The following is an 11,644-nucleotide window of genomic DNA, read 5'->3' as shown; positions in this document are numbered from 1 at the left end:
TTATCCCCCCCATTGCCCCCAGCCCTCCCGTTCCTGCCCTCACCCCCCTGGTGTCTGTGTCCATTGGTTAGGCTTATATGCATGCGTACAAGTCCTGTGGTTGATCTCTCCCCCTTACCTCCACTATCCCCTACCTTCCCTCTGAGGTTTGTGGTCTGGTCGATGCTTCTCCGTCTCTGGATCTGTTTTTGTTCATCAGTTTATGTTGTTCATGATTTTCCACAAATGAGTGAGACCATGTGATATTTATCTTTCTCTGACTGACTTATTTTGCTTAGCATAATGCTCTCCAGGTCTATCCATGCTGTTTCTTCCTTTTTACAGCAGTGTAGTATTCCACTGTGTAGATGCACCACCTTTTTTATTGTTTTTTTCTTTTTTTTAAATTTTGTTTTATTGCTTAAAGTATTACAAAGAGTATTACATATGTCTCCTTTTTTTTCCTCCCCTTGACCTTCCCCTGGCCTCCCACACCCCCCAGTGTCTTGTGTCCATTGGTTATGCTTATATGCATGCATACAAGTCCTTCAGTTGATCTCTTACCCCCACCTCAACCCTCCCCAGCCTTCCCGCTGTAGTTTGACAGTCTGTTCGATGTTGCTCTGCCTCTGTATCTATTTTTGTTCATCAGTTTATAATGGTCTTAATTATCCATAAATGAGTGAGATCACGTGGTATTTTTCTTTCATTGACTGGCTTATTTCACTTAGCATAATGCTCTCCAGTTCCATCCATGCTGTTGCAAATGGTAGGAATTAATTCTTTTTTACAGCAGCGTAGTATTCCATCGTGTAGAAGTACCACAGTTTTCTAAACCATTCATCTGCTGATGGGCACTTAGGCTGTTTCCAAATCTTAGCTATCGTGAATTGTGCTGCTATGAACATAGGGGTGCATATATCCTTTCTGATTGGTGTTTCTGTTTTCTTGGGGTATATTCCTAGAAGTAGGATCACTGGGTCAAACGGGAGTTCCATTTTTAGGTTTTTTGAGGAAACTCCATACTGTTCTCCACAGTGGCTGCACCAGTCTGCATTCCCACCAGCAGTGCACGAGTGTTCCTTTTTCTCCACATCCTCGCAAGCACTTGTCATTTGTTGATTTGTTGATGATAGCCATTCTGACAGGTGTGAGATGGTACCTCATTGTTGTTTTGATTCGCATCTCTCAGATGATTAGTGACTTTGAGCATGTTTTCATATGTCTCTTGGCCTTCTGTATGTCCTCTTTAGAAAAGTATCTATTTAGGTCTGTAGCCCATTGTTAAAAATTGGACTGTTGCTCTTCCTTTTGTTAAGTTGTATGAATTCCCTGTAAATGTTGGAGATCAAACCCTTATCTGAAATAGCATTGGCAAATATGTTCTCCCATGCAGTGGGCTTTCTTGTTGTTTTGTTGATGGTTTCTTTTGCTGTGCAGAAGCTTTTTATTTTGATGTAGTCCCATTTGTTTATTTTCCCTTTAGTTTCCATTGCCCTAGGAGCTGTATTGGTGAAGAAATTGCTTCAGCATATGTCTGACATTTTGCTGCCTGTGGATTCCTCCAATATTTTTATGGTTTTCCATCTTGTGTTTAAATCCTTTATCCATTTTGAGTTTATTTTTGTTTATGGTCTAAGTTGGTGGTCTAGTTTCATTTTTTTTGCATGTATCTGTCCAATTTTCCCAACACCATTTATTGAAGAGACTGTATTGACTCCATTGTATGCTCTTGCCTCCTTTGTCATATATTAATTGAGCATAGTGGTTTGGGTCAATTTTTGGGTTCTCTATCCTATTCCATTGGTCTATATGCCCGTTCTTATGCCAGTACCAGGCAGTTTTGAGAACAGTGGCTTTGTAATATAGCTTGATATCTGGTATTGAGATCCCTCCTACTTTGTTCTTTTTTCTCAGGATTGCTAAAGGGCCCTTATTTTGCTTCTGTAACTTGTTTCCTGAACCTATGCAGTCCAACTGGCTCACTTCTACTACCTCTATAACTTTCTAAATAAATTTTCTCTTATAATTTGAGTTCCTGGCTCTGAAATATTTTTTTTTATTGAACTCAACTGGAGATCGAACCCCAAACCTTGGCATATGAGGATGATGCTCTGACCAACTGAGCTATGGGCCAGCGCCTTTTTGAAAAATTTTAAGGATAATTCGGATGGTTGTGTTGCAGCCCTTTCTTAAGTTTAACCCATAATGTGCTTAGCACAGATCGAAACTTTTCATTGTCATCAACACCATATAGTAATGGGACAGCATGATTCAAATTACTTTAGAAGTTGAAAAACTTTCCAAGAATTTCCCTTACTCATATGACAGATCCAGAGCACCAGGTAATGGAATAGAAACTGTCTACACCAGTACAACTCTGAAGGAGTCAAAATTTGTCACCCTTTTATCTCCCTTTACAACATTTACCATCTTCTTATTTTGTTTTATTTTATTGAATTTACTGAGTGATACTGGTTAACAAAACCATACAGTTTTCAATTGTACAATTCAACAAAACATCTTATTTTATTTCTTGGCATACGCATACTAAGGTGACCTTTCCCCTTGATTAGCTGTCACTTTGGGAAAATTCATTCCTATTGAAATACTACCTCACAGAATTCTAAACTCTGGGGTGAGGCCACAACATTAGTAACAAAGAAACAGAATTTCTGGAGGATGAGGCCCAGATCAGGATTTTAAAAAGATTCCCAGGTGATTCTAATATGCACCCAAGGTTGAGAACCACTTTTTTATAGGGATCTGGGCTTCTCCTCTACTTCGTGGACCCCTACTTCCTGGGATTTTACCATGTTGGTTCACCCAGAAAGCAGACTAAGTCCAATCTGATGGCATCAGCATGGCAGAAGAGAGAGGGGGAAAGGGAGAGGGAGAAGAACAGGAAGAAAGAGGGGGAAAGTAGATTGTAGGGAGGGAAGGGAAGGGAAGAAGGGGGAGAAGGAAAGATGGCATTAGAAAATTTAGAAAGAAGCTTTAAAAACTCAGCATATGTACATTTTGGTCAGTGAAAGATACAATTTAATTTTATGGGTTAGCATTTTAAAAATGACAGAATAGGAGACTATCTTTTAATGCTTAAGCTCACCTCTAAAGGTCTTAATCAGGCATTGGGGGTGGTATTGTCTTTATAAGATTGTAGATTGTTAAAGAGGGTTCTGGTAGACCCTCAGTGGGACTGGAGAGGAAGGTTGGAGTGTACCAATGGGAGATGCAACAATAAATGGGGTGCTGATGAGAGAGCATACCCAGCCCTGCCAACTTCACATTATTGCTGGATGGTTCAAATAAGATAATAGTTGTGAAAGTGCTTCGGGAAAAATGTGTTAATGAAAAGAGCACAGACTTTGAAGTAAGGCAGGCCTAGTTTCTATTCCTAGCTCTGCTCTTTTTAATTCCTAGCCCCATAGTAAACAAACGGGACTACATCAAAATAAAAATCTTTTGCACATCAAAAGAAAACATCAACAAAATGAAAATGGAGCTCACTACATGGAAGAACATATTTGCCAATGACACATCTGATATGGGATCAATTACCAAAATATATAAAGAACTCATACAACTTTAGTTGTGTGATCTTGGCCAAGTTACTTAAATTCTCTGAGACTCACTTTCCCTCATATAGGAAATAGAGTATAGAGGACAATAATAGGTCATTGCTCAATTGTTGTGCATATTAGAAATAATGTTAATACCTAACAATAGGCATTTGCTAAGTTGTAGCTGATGATAAAATTCATAATGATGGTAAAAATTACTGCTACTGATTTTCATATGTTAATTTATCTATTGCATCCAAACAAAATTTACTTCAACTTTTTGTATATAAATCCACCAGAAACAATACAACTGCTCTATAAATATGAGCATTGAAGCGGTTAAAGGCACTGTGCTAAGGTTTTTGTTGTTGTTGGTGGTGGTGGTGGTGGTGGTGTGTGTGTGTGTGTGTGTTTGGGATATGTTTGCTAGGTGAGGAATACAAAGATGAATCCATTTTGAACTTTTCCTTTAAAAGAATTTTTTAAATATATATATTTATTGATTTCAGAGAGGAAGGAAGAGGGAGAGAGAGATAGAAATGTCAATGATGAGAGAGAATCATTGATCGGCTGCCTCCTGCATGCCCCCTACTGGGGATCAAGCCCGCAACCCATGCATGTGCCCTTGGCTGGAATCGAACCCGGGACCCTTGAGTCCGCAGGCCGACACTCTATCCACTGAGCAAAACTGGCTAGGACTATTATGAGCTTTTTATCAAAGAGTTTACTGGCCCATAATGCAGGCAAAACATGTACTTTTTTCATCATGCAGAAACCTCCTAGTGGCAAATGTCATATAAGAAATCAAAGGCAGCAAAATCTCAGACATCTCTCATGGCAAATATGTTTGCCAATACATCTCCTAGGGCAAGGGAAACTAAGAAGAAAATAAACAAATGGGACTACATCAAAATAAGAATCTTCTGCACAGCAAAAGAAAACATTAACAATTTGAAAAGGAAGCTCACCACATGGGAGAACGTATTTGCCAATGATACATCTAATGAGGGGTTAATTTCCAAAATATATAAGGAACTTATACAACTTAACAAAAGGAAGACAAACAATCCAATTAAAACATGGACAAAGGACCTAAATAGACACTTCTCCAAAGTGGATATACAGAAGACCAAGAGACACATGAAAAAACACTCAGTCACTAATAATCAGAGATGCAAATTAAAACAACAATGAGGTATCACCTCACACCTGTCAGAATGGCTACCATTAACAAATCAACCAATGACAAGGGCTGGAAAGGATATGCAGAAAAGGGAATCCTAGTACACTGGTGGGAATGCAGTCCCGGTAGCCACTATGAAAACAGTATTGAGTGCCTTCAAAAACTTAAAAATGGAACTCCCATTTGACCCAGTGACCCCACTTCTAGGAATTTATCTTAAGAAGCCTGAAACACGAATCAGAAAGAATATATGCACCCCTGTGTTCATAACAGCACAATTTACAATAGCTAAGATCTGGAAACAACCCAAGTGCCCATCAGTAGATGAGCGGATAAAATGCTGTGGTACATTTATACCATGGAATACTATGCAGCTGTAACAAAGAAGGATCTCTTACCCTTTGAGATAGCATGGAGGGACCTGGAGAGTATTATGTTAAGTAAAATAAGCCAGTCAGAGAAAGGTAAGCATCATGTGATCTCATTCATATGTGGAATGTAATAAACAAAATAAACTGATGAACAAAACAATTCAGAGACATAGATGCGTGGAACAGACTGAGGAATCTCAGAGGGAAGGTGGGGGTGAGGGTGAGTAAGGAGAGATTATTGGGGAACTTATATGCATATATGCATATCTCATGGACACAGACAATAGTGTGGTGAAGGCCTGGGAGGGGTGGGTGCGGGATGGAGAGGGTGAATGGGAAAAAAAGGGTACATCTGGCATACTTTCAGCAATAAAGTTAAAAAAGAGATACAGATTAAGTCCTATGATGGTGTTAGAAGAGAGAGAGCTTGTGAATGTGGTGGGGTGGGTGGAGAGGAGTGAGAGTGGAAATTGGGAAGATTTAGGTAAAAGAGCTGCCTTTTAAGCTAGCTTTGGGGTTTGACAGGAGAGTAATATTTAGTTATCCCACTAGGGGGGTGCAATTGGAATGGATTAAAGAAAAGGACATTCATAATGAAGGAAACAACAAAAATAAAGGCACAGACCTTAGGTACTGCAGACTATTAATGGACAAGCAGCAATTCAGTTTTGATGAAGCTTAGGGTATGTGAAAGAAATGTTTAAGTTCACACACATATAATGTTATATATAGCTACTCAAGAGAAAGTTGAAATTTAGCAGGGAGATAAAAGAAAAAGCAAATGTTTGTATATCAATAAATCTATCTATCTCTATATATCTAGATATATAGACAAGAAATATGTGATCCTGGCAATTTCTACCTGCCCTATATATTTTGTTAATTTACCAAATTACTGGCATCTATTAGGCTCCCCTCCCAAGAATGCTTGATAGACCTTAAATATGCTCTATCAGCTGATTTTATCTCTAAACATTTTCAAGAACCTTCTTATGTGTGTTTTCTTAACACTCTGTAATGCTGCCTGTGATTTATTCCATGTTCAGAACGGTTAAATACGCCCCCTCCTCCAAGCCAAGTATTAAACAAGCTGGACTGTCTCATGTTATCCCAGCGTGGACCTCTTGGTTTAGCTATTTCATCTCAGTTATTTCCACTTGGAGCATATTTACATGACCAAATTCCATTTTCTCATTTCCTTCTATTACATTTATGCCATGATTTTTTCTTGTCACTATTACAATTTTTTTAGTACAGCTGTATTATCTGAAATTTAGTAATTTGTGAATATCCCTGACAAAAAAAGGCCCCCTCTTATTCACTGATTATTTCTTGGCTGAAAGGCTAAAGCAGATAATATAGTTAGTGAGGAGTTGCATCAGCTTTTTAAGACATTTGCTTTTTTTCGTCCATGCCAGGGGAGCAGGGTCCACCAGCATGTGCAAATGAGAAATATTACACTGATGAATGTTTGTCAAGGGCAGAAAGGGAATTTCAGTTTTCTTAGTTTTTAAATAGAGCTTGGTGATTTCTTTTTCAGTTGCCTTTCAAGCAGGTCAGGTGGTACTTGTGGGGCACTTTTTGCTTTCAGCACTTGTGTAACCCAGACATGGTGCAATACAGTTGCTGTGTTACATCAGGGTAACTGTAGTACATACAGTACATAGCAAACAAAGACTTAAAAAAATTCCATGAGAGACATTTCTTGCAAGTTGCACAAGAACTGTTTAATTATGACTCTGGATAGTGTAGATGGAGGATAATTTTAGTTTTCATTTTATACTTTTCTGTAGCATTTGCATTATTTTTAAAAACATAAGCCTATATTTCTTCTTAAAAACAGCTTTATTGAGTTATAATTCATACACTAAAACTACACTTGTTTTTTTGTGTAAGATTTGATGAATTTAGAAATATGCAAATACCTGTAATACCTTTATCACAATCAAGATAATAGATATATCCAACACCTCCCAGAGTTTCCTTGTGTTGTGAGTGTGTGTGTGTATGTGTGTGTGTGTGTGTGTGTGTGTGTGTGTGTGTGTGTGTGTTAAGAACACTTAACACGAGAGCATACATTTCTTTTATTAAATAAAAGAGTTTTGTCGCCTGGCCATAGCCTAATGTTCAAGTTTCTCAATTTGGTATTTAAAACCCTCTAGATGCCATTCTATGCTATTTCTCCAGCAGTACTTTCCTTTTCTTTTACCTATGTCCTACTAGCTGTGTGAGTCTCTGCATAGAGTCTGGCACAAGCTAGCTGGGGCTGAGCATTGTTGAAGCAATAGGATCTGGTGACTCAATTCAAGCATGGCCCCCAATCTCACCACCTCCAGACCCAACATCTTGCTGATAGTATCCCTCAGCTGCTGAAGGAAGTCAGAGTTTCTGGGCAGCAGGTAGGCCTAGTGCAATGTATCTGACCCTGAGGCCTTTTGTTCCTGACTGTATGCCATACCACAGGCCATCTGGAAGTCAAGGCAGAAGGATGAGGGGGGGGGGGCAGCTGTCCTCTATTCAGAGACTCAAAGGGCAAGAAAGCAATCTATTTCATGCCAAGCAAGAGGTAGTGAGTAGGCTGGCCTGTTCCCATGTGGGAGGCACACTTTTCCCAAAACGCTCCAAATACCTGCTTCTGGAGAAGGGGAAACATTGGTTCTCTTCCATTTTCTTTTCTGTCTTTAGTTTGGGCTGCTTTGAGGGTAAGTTCTATTTCTAATGCCCTGCTGAAATGTCCATAGGACACAGCCTGCTACCACCAGGGACAAGCATATACTTATCATCCAGTGGCCATTCCATGCTGATGCTGCCATGGAAGGCAGCACACCAACTCCTTTCTCTGTGCCCAGGCCCATTTGGAATCACTGGATTTTGCCCACCTCCATGGAGGTAAGAATAGGATCCTGCCAGCAGGGGGAGCACAGAGCAGCATGGCAGGTGTGGGGGTGGGAGAGATGAGGCCTCTGGGGGTGGTGAGGACCTGGTCCTTGAGGAGAGACCCCAAGTCTCTTTAGAGACCTCCTCCCTTGTGGCATCAGGGGATACCAGCATGAGGGGGGAAACCCACTAAAGCCTTAGGTCTGTGTACCCAGGGGAATAGTGCAGAGTTTGTGGCCACATCCCACCCAATAGTACATTTCAAGTCACATAGGTACATAAAAACAGGTCATTTTAAGGAACCAAAGGAGGAGAGCCCATCACAGCAGCAACTCAACTCCTGGCAGCAATGCCCAGGGCCCCTGCTCAATACCAAAGCTCTAAGCACTGTGGGCAGGATATGGAGAATGACTGGACCTGGAGAGCCCACTTGTCTCAGGACAACCTCCTTGGGTTTCAAAGTGGAGATGACAACATCCTCCAGGCTCATTGGTTCCCCTACTGTTCCACAGAACCGAACTGGTCCACCTCACCCACCTCCATGCTCAGCTGCTCCCCCAGGGTGAAGGTCAGCCTCTACTGAAACTTTGTCTTTACCTTCAGTAGACTAGCCAGCAGCATGACCTGGGTGATGGCTGTAGGTACTGGAAGGGGCTAAATGGAGGGAGTTTTGTCCCATAGGGCGGCGGCAACTTCACTGTCATTGATGTGTGACCTGCAGCATGATGCTGTTGATAGGCATAGGATCCATATTCAGCATGGACACAACCACCACCAGCACATCAGCCTTTCCTGACTGACATACCTTGGCAAAGTGAAAGAGGATGTGGAAGCTGTTTTTATGATAGGCTGTAACAGAAAGGGCATTGCTAGGCTTGACAGATTCCAGGGAGACATGGACACTGCCCAAAGAAAGCTCAGGTCCCTTCATGGGGCTCCCTTGGGACAGGAAGACAGGTAGTTGGAAGAGAGGACTGTGAGGACCCATGAGAATGGCAGGAAAAGCCTAGCTGAGATGCTGGTGGGGATCAGATGAGAGGTGGAGAGGTGGTGGCCCTGGGTAAGAAGCTGGAGGACATGGGTTTCACCAGGCCTGAGGTCGCTTTGGCTTCTTCTAGAAGCTAATCAAGGGCATCCAGCTGGTGTAGGGTGCTGTCACCCAAAGATGAGCCATGGTATCCAGGGGCTGTGGACTCAGTCTTTGGGGCCAAAGCTGAGATCAGTCCAGTGGGGAATAAAAAGCCTCCTTTTGGAGCAGAAATACTGGCTGGGACCACAGGAACTGGGAAGGTGGGTGGCAGTAAAGTTTGGGAGTTGCCTGTAGGGGTTGCTAAGGGCTGGAGGACAGGCCTGTCTAAGGGACTACAGACAGCAGTCCCAGGTTTAGAGCTGAAGAAGTCCAGGTTTGACTCTTCATTCTGGAATAGGGGCCACTGGCTGTTTCCAGCTGACTCTTTGGGAGGAGCCCTAGGGGCTGGGTCAGTGAGGCTCAAGCAGAGCAGCTCCTCATCCAGCAAACAGAGGGTTTGCTTGTGTTGTTAGGCCCTGAGGGGAGGGTGCCTGGCCTGGCTGGGCTAGTGGCTGTACCCAGGTCCTGAGGTCTAGGGAAGTGGAGGGAGAAAGGAATGCCCGAGGAAGCCGGGCTGGGGGCTGGGACCACACTGGAGATGAGCTGTGTGCTGTAGCTAACTCCACAAGATCAATGAGTGTACCCTGGTTACTGGAGTGGTAGTTTCCTTCACAGTCAGACATTTTGAGGTGGCCACCTCACCATTGATGACCTGCCCTTCAACGATTGTTTTATCTGAGTTTGTGACCTGCTTGTCACTGACTCCCAGGATGTCCCCCAAACTATTGTCCTCTATCTCCCTGGCTAGTTTGAATACATCCGCCTTTTATTCTCACACTGATCAAATAGCTCCTTCATGTGCTTTTTATCTGCCTCTGATGAATCATCTTTGCTGTAATGAAGTAGTATTTCACTGAGCAGCCTCACGTTGTTATTAACCTCCTATATAGTTTGCAAATGCTTGTTCATCTTCTGGATGTGCACCTCATCTTTCTTCACCATGGACTTGATGAGCTTATTAGCCTCTTGCAGGTCAGCTGGGTTTTTGTTTTTCAAAAACTTGGCTAAAAGCTTGGATTTATCCTTATCATCAAAAGGGGGTGTTTTTGGAAATGATGGTGGAGAGGGGATCAGTGAATCAGACTGCACTATGCCCTGTATCTGAAACATGTGGTAGGCATCCTTGATCTTCATTTCTTCTGGCAGGGCCAATGTCCAGCTATAAAGTAGCTCGGTAACCTTGGTATTCACTTTCTCAGACACCCTGTCCCTCAGGTACTTTGAAGAGACAACTTTGATAAACACATTAAAAAACCTGGAACTTTCCCATTTCATTATGAAATCTCTTCCCACAGTTCTTCATACATGACTCCAGAACCATTGGTGCCTGAACTGCCTCGCATTCCTGCAGAGACTAGATTTTGTGGGCTAGCAGTAGGACAGCTATTGGTGGCTCTTCAAACCCTTTTGTTGGTCTGATCACAGAGGCCAATTATGTTTTCCTGATGGTTGCAAGAATTAGTGGTTTTAGATCCAGAGACAGAGAAGCATCAATCAGATTGTCAAACCTCAGAAGGAAGGTAGGGGAAGGTGGGGGTAAGGGGGAGAGATCAACCAAAGGACTTGTATGCATGCATATAAGCCTAACTAATGGACACAGACAACAGGGGGGTGAGGGCATGAGTGGGGGGTTTGGGAGGTAATGGGGGGATGAGGACACATATGTAATACCTTAGTCAATAAAGAAAATAAAAAAAAAGAATTGGTGGTTTTACTCAGCCAGACTCTAGGCCCTCTCCTTCTGCTGCCATATTGCAGCCTCCCGGGCACCTTTTGTTTTTGAGCTAAAAGTAACTTGAACATATTATGATTAAATGTGGATTAGACATTAATAATCAATTTAAATGCTTTGTTTCATCAAGCTTAATAACTTATGAATGTCCTGAATAATTTGTCCTGGAGAAACTAACTTCTCAGAAATGACATTATATTAGTTTTACCACTCATTATTCTTCAGAATAACTCTACCAGCACCACCACCACCACCACCGCTGCCAACAACAACAGCAACAACCGTACAGTTCTATAGCACTTACTATTCACTAGGCACAATAATAGCTCTTTACTTATATTAAATTTATATGAATTCATCATTTCTACAACAACCTAGTATGAAAGGCATTTCCCCTCCATTTCACAGATTTGAAAATTGAGGCTCAAAAAGGCTGAAAAATGTGCCAAGGGGCCACAATGCTGGTAAATAAGAGATGATACTTCATCTTAAGCAGTCTGTCTTCATATTCTATGTTCTAAACCAGCGGTTCTCAACCTGCGGGTCGAGACCCCTTTGGGGGTTGAACAACCCTTTCACAGGGGTCGCCTAAGACCATCGGAAAACACATATATAATTACATATTTTTTGTGATTAATCACTATGCTTTAATTATGTTCAATTTGTAACAATGAAATTGGGTGTCACCACAACATGAGGAACTGTATTAAAGGGTTGTGACGTTAGGAAGGTTGAGAACCACTGTTCTAAACTATTAAACTAGGCTGGTTCAGCTCCAATTTTGTATGTGTCCATAGACAAGTCCCCTCC

At 41.8% G+C, this 11,644-nt stretch overlaps 1 pseudogene; it reads right to left on the bottom strand.

Annotated features, from left to right (window-relative positions):
- Nucleotides 1-8,459: 8,459 nt before the first annotated feature.
- On the bottom strand, nucleotides 8,460-10,853 carry LOC102422929 (annotated as a pseudogene).
- Between the last annotated feature and the right edge of the window lie 791 nt (nucleotides 10,854-11,644).

The sequence above is a fragment of the Myotis lucifugus genome, unplaced genomic scaffold (assembly GCF_000147115.1).
Source record: "Myotis lucifugus unplaced genomic scaffold, Myoluc2.0 scaffold_4, whole genome shotgun sequence".
In the NCBI taxonomy this organism is placed as follows: Eukaryota; Metazoa; Chordata; class Mammalia; order Chiroptera; family Vespertilionidae; genus Myotis; species Myotis lucifugus.
The sequence above is the reverse complement of the archived record's forward strand: the minus strand, read 5'-3'. Positions and strand labels throughout refer to the sequence as shown.